This window comes from Tribolium madens, unplaced genomic scaffold (genome assembly GCF_015345945.1).
Source record: "Tribolium madens isolate multiple individuals breed KSU strain unplaced genomic scaffold, Tmad_KSU_1.1 Scaffold_91;HRSCAF=231;Tcas5.2_LG7, whole genome shotgun sequence".
NCBI lineage: Eukaryota > Metazoa > Arthropoda > Insecta > Coleoptera > Tenebrionidae > Tribolium > Tribolium madens.
Genome location: NW_025401063.1, coordinates 11,085,141 through 11,091,201, shown reverse-complemented (window position 1 = coordinate 11,091,201; position 6,061 = coordinate 11,085,141).

Here is a 6,061-nt window from a genome sequence, read left to right as displayed (position 1 = left end):
AAATAATAAAATTCCTAAATACCTAAAATGCAGTTTTTGCGGACGACGAAAAAAACATGTGCTATAATTTTGGTGGCATGGTAATTAAAATCCGAAGCTCACTATTTTCTAAAAATATTTGTTCTGAACACATCATTAATAACACATAATAGGAGGTTTGAATGTGTTTTTGGTAGCTTTAACAATAAAAAATATTTTTTGTACATACCTGTGTACTCACCTACTATACTGAGAAGCGATTCATCCGTATCAAAAACTTTATTTTAGGTACTTGTAACAAATTAACAAAATAACTATTTTAAACAATTTTTACTTTCAAGAAAAAAAATCCTGCCCATAAATATCTTATAGACATGTCCACTCGGCGTTTTTTCTCTTAATTTTGACAAATTGATGTTCTGAAACTTTAGACTTTTTGTTGTTTTCACACGAAATATCTTTTGATAATTTGATGTGAATAATGTTTTAAATGTCAAACTAGTTACCACAAGCACGATCGTATATCGCAATAAGTGAAATCTTTTTCACAACCAGTGTTAAACAAATTGAAAAAAATATTTTGATACACTAACCTTCCTATTCAATTTCGCTTCCTCTATTGTCAAAGCAAATATCTGTAAAAAATAATCTTTTCTAAGCCAACGACGAAACTTGTCCAATTTACAGAAAAATTAATGCCCACTTTTACCTTCCCACTGATCGATTTCCCGAAGATGGAGTTTGCGAAAGACAACACAGATAATGTCGGTTTGCAAAGATATGTCACGTACTGCACAACTTGTGATTACAACCCGATATGGCACAGCTATAACTTAAAGTCAACAACCAACAAATTCCATATGGCTGTTTTATTACTTTTCTAAGAAAACAAATCTCGCGTGCTCAATTTGCCTTCAAGCTTATTCTTTTATCTTTTATCAAGAGTATCACTTACCACAGAGTGGCACAAAGATATATTTAATTATGAGCCAAACTATATTTTTCAGTTGCCAATAATTTGATCAAAAGAAATGGTGACGCCACAAACATTTTTAATAATTCAACAAACCTCTAATTATCCGTAATCAAACTGCCAGCGGTCAATATAGCAAACAGTATTATTTATTTGTTATACTTATGCATGTTGTGACTAGAGTACCTAAATGTTCACTCTTTTAGTAGCAATGAGCTGTTATTTTTTAACTAGAAATTTGATTACAACGTATCTGTTACGTTAAATTTAATAGTACTTTTAATAATGATTGGTATTGATAATAAGAACTCTAGTTCCCAAAAATTAGTTTTACAAAGCGAATGTTTTGATTCGCACATAAAGATGAAAAGTTTTCAAATGCATATATAAGTTTCCAATCAAAAATATTACACCCACCTTCGGTTAAATTTATTCCTTTATACAATATTTTATGCACTCACTTCAAAGCTTTACGTATAAATCTACAATATTTATTAGTCCCGGAAAGTTTTGCATTGATCAATTCGGGCCTACCTAATTCCCCAATTACCCTATTTCAATCGGCGATTAGAGCCTCTCTGCTTTGAAGCTTAGCTATTCACATATCCGAACGGAATCCGATAATAATCCTCTAGGCCTTGTCGCCTAGGTAATTAAAAGAAATCCGTATTAGAGCAGCCCCGGCTCTATAAAATTATAATTTCCCATTGTGAAATATGTTAACACATATGCTAGGCTGATCTCGACAACTTGCAAATTAAATTTTAATTAAGTTTAATTAATTAAACGGAGCCAGTCTTGCGTGCACTGTTGTTAGAAATGTTGGAACTTCTGTTTTAATAAACTTTACAGAGGAAGTTAATGTGTGATTTTATGAAAAGGGTAAGTCGCGAGGTACCTGCCTTTTGAAAGCGTGCATCCGAAACGAAACCAATCAACACCTTACCAGACGTTAAGGAAAGCCATTCATGCAGATATTAAGCCGAAATGGGTTTTCATTATGTCTTACTTAAAAGTAAGTGCTCGTGTTTATTAAAGTGGGGCGACAAAGTGCATTGGTAGAAGGAATACTTCAAATTTGGTAGGATAAATAAACAAGAGCCCCATCTTTGCGAAGACATGCAAAGTTAAAAAGGTCGATATCAACTCTAATGCGAAACTAAAGATGTCGCTAACATTTTAGCATTAGAGGAAATTATTTTCGCTCTGTGTATCGTTAATAAAATACTAAGGTATATTGATTGGCGTCAGAAATGTTTTAATTATTCGATACTTTGATATTAAATTACAGAGAAAAACAACATCAAAGCAAAATGCTAATGAATTTATGCAAAAAAAACAGCAAAACATCAAAGATTAAAATTTCATAATTAATAGAGATTTACATTTATTTATTATTATTTACAATCTACAGGGTGACCTACCCAAGACTTTCGAATGAAATGTCTCTATTATTTGCTAACGAATTCTAACGAAATTTAAAATGCAAAGTATTTAGTAGGTAGAGATTAATGTGGCATCACTAAAACAACCTTAGCCCTTAAAAAGTGATTTTAACAGGCCTTTTAAAAATGCTAAATTACTTATTTAGTTATTTTTTTCAAATTGTTACGCGCCAATAAAAAATGCCATAACCAAAAATCTGTTTTTGAAAGAGGTCCCGCTTACAAGAAAAAAGAATAAAATTGTGTTAAAAGTGGCTGAAGATGCAAAAACATGGACGGCTATAAAAAATAAGAACGATATTACCGAATTTTGGTCATTCCTGGATGTCGAGCGACAATAACATTAATATGTGACATTTATGGTTTCTCTAACTTCAAAAAGCTAATAACGTAATTTAGGAACTGTGTATTTATTAGACTAATCAATTCAGTACAAGAAATGATGCTTGAAGATACCACCAGTAGCATCAATAATTCTAAAAGTTCTAAAGGTGTTCTAACTTAATTTACCACAGGGTTTCAGGATTGAACAAAGTGGTACTTGGTACTTTGCTTTATATCAAAAAATCAAGAACAGTTATCAAATTCGCATTATAACAGGGATCTGTATTTTTAAATTACCTATAAAATGTTTTTTTTTAATTCAATACGAAATATCGTTATCAACAAATCTTAATAATTAAGATTTTCACATTTTATTCAATAAAAAATTTCTATTAATTTATTTAAAGCGGGAATATTATCCTGGTCTCTATTTAGGTACCTTTAAAGAAACACTACAAACGTCAAGAAACTCTTCAAGTCTATTTTTGCGGCTAAAAACAACGAAATAAATGTACATGTAATAGGTATACGCCAACTTTCAGGGGGTCTGGAGTCTTGAAACTATTGTTTTAGAGTTTACTTTGATAAAATTTTCTCAAAAATGTGGTCAAAATTTTACCAACCTTATCGACGTGCTTCTGCTGATTCAGACTAGTGACTTGGTTAATTTTTTTTGCGTAGAGGTACATTTTTTAGTGCTTAACAATATAATACTTTTTTATCCTGAAGTAATTTTATTAATACTACTTGAATCTTCACCTTGTAAGTTGTCCACATTTTAAATTTCATAAAAATCCGTTGGCAAATAACAGAGATATGTATAAGACCCAAAAGTCTAACGTGGGACACCATGTATATACCACCATGTAGACATAGCTATTTAACAAAAGAAATTACAGTATTACAGATACAATACAATGTGAAAAACTTGTCGAAAATAGATTCTAGATCTCAAAAGAACAACAAATTGCAACAAACCAAATTAAATCAACATATTTCATCAATAAATTATAACAAAAAAGCAATAATCAAATCAATGCATAATTATTTACATAAAGACGATTAAATTAACAAATAACTTAATTAGACACATCAATTACTGGAAAGTTACCTGTTAGTAAATAGGTGATTACTAATTTGTATGCCCACATACATTTTATACGAAAACTTCGTTTATCCATCGTAACAATACAGGGTGATTCAGATAAGATAATGAGCCTGACGATCTGGCGATGCAACCCAAAAAACAAATTTCATTTACCTTTTGATCTAATTTTAATTACGATTTGCATTTGCAATCCAAGTTATCTTATGTTGCTCTGWTAGTGCTTTGACATGCAATTTATGATTTWWAAAAAAACTGTTTGCCTACCTTTAATGTTTCATTGTTTCATACATTATGTATTGGGTTTACACCGAAAATACTTATCTGACTTCTCTATCATTCCGCGAGAACTGTATGGCACTAATAATCATTCTCTGCACTAATGTCAGAGTGACACCAAAATGATAACTTGGATTCAACTTGCAAATCCTAATTGAAATTGGATCAAAGACGTAAATGAAATTTGTTTTTTGGGTTGCATCGCCAGATCGTCAGGCTCATTATCTTATCTGAATCGCCCTGTACATTATTCTAATAAAATTCCAACAATTGTGTTAAACAAAACGTGCAATAAACGACTTGTGCGCTCGACAACGAATTTCTGCGATTTGATCAACTAATCGCCGTGTAAGAATTTCCACAATGTAGTAATTCGGTTCGTCTATTTAGCAAACATTCCGTGTACCTATGGCGTGTTCCATTTTGTCCATCAAGAGATTGGCTTCCGCTAAGAGAAATTACCTTGAAATGTTTTATTGCCACTTCAACCATAATGACGATGGCGTAATAGCCCTGCAATTTCTACCGCGTTTACAAAATATAAACTTCACATGGCTCAAAATCGAGTGATGTTTTTTTCTGTCGCGCGACTTACAAATTACTTCCTGAAATAAATCAAGTAGTTCGGTGTTCGGTTTCCACAGCGCATTTTCTACAACTTTGAATCTTCTTAAAGTTAATAATGAAGTTTATAAGTCGTTCACATTCCGGGTCAACGTACAAAATGAGAAAATTCCAACATAATGTATCCGTTTTGTTCTAAACTGCATCAAAGAAATAAAGTCTTGCGAAATAAGTCGAATTCTAGTTTGGGAAAAGAATTTTTTCATTGAAAGTGAAACTAAAGATTTAGGGAGATTAAAGAGACTTGTCTCCCTCCGGAAAGAAAACGACAAGGTTGTTGAACTATCACTGAAACAGCCCAACATAATATTTTTTAGTACAAAGCAATAACGGAAAAATATATTCTACATTATTTTTAAAGTTATGACAATACTTCTTAGAACAAATTTGAAGATTTTTTGTCATCTATCGTTGAGATAGATGCTTAATTAATGCTGTTTTTTGTTTCACCTGAAGTGACATCAACTTTAATTTTTTTAATGGAACGTCCTGTATATTTTAACACTTTTGCATTTTTTGTTTAATTGCCTTTTAAAAGGTTTTAGTACCATATGCCTAAAACCAATAGTCCGATCAAATAAGTTATAAAAATAGTGGTCCGATAGAGCTAAATTTTGGTGGAGATCTTGGGTACACCATTAGAAATAAAGTGTCAAAAGTCTCCATCGATCCCATGAGTGCTAAAAAAGTTATTCGGGGTCAAATGTCAAAATTTGAGGTTTTTAGATTTTTTCGAAAACGGTAAGTTTTATCAAAAAAGTAGCCCAGACAAAAACTATAGATCTTAAAGTTATCTACAAAAATAGTCTTCATACTTTTTTTTCTAAGAATCACCATTCCTGAGATATCGCGATTCTAAAAGTTGAAGGAGTAACGTTCTACATCATATGCACAAACAGAGTGCGCCAGAACTCGCGCCCCAAAGACAACTGCCATGTAGGGTAAGGTGCCAGGAACATTCTGCTTAAGAAATTCCATAATATAATACTTATATACAGGGTGATTCTTAAATAGGGGTTTGGGGTTTTGCCCCAAAAAAATGTAAACGTAAAAAGGGTACAGTTTGTCTCCATTTATACTTGGGAAGCTGTAATAAAATTTTGTCGGTCTATTTAAGAAACACCCAGTATATGAAAAATTCTATCTGTCAAAAAATTTTGACATTTATTTTTTGACATTTGACATTTTTTATCTCTATTTAATTTAATGATACTGATGATTTTGTATATGTTTTTTTACAATTATTTAGTAAAGGTACAAAACTTTTGCCAATAAAATCCACAAATAACATTAAACAGAGTTACAGTTTAGGATACAGCTTCCTTGTTTCCG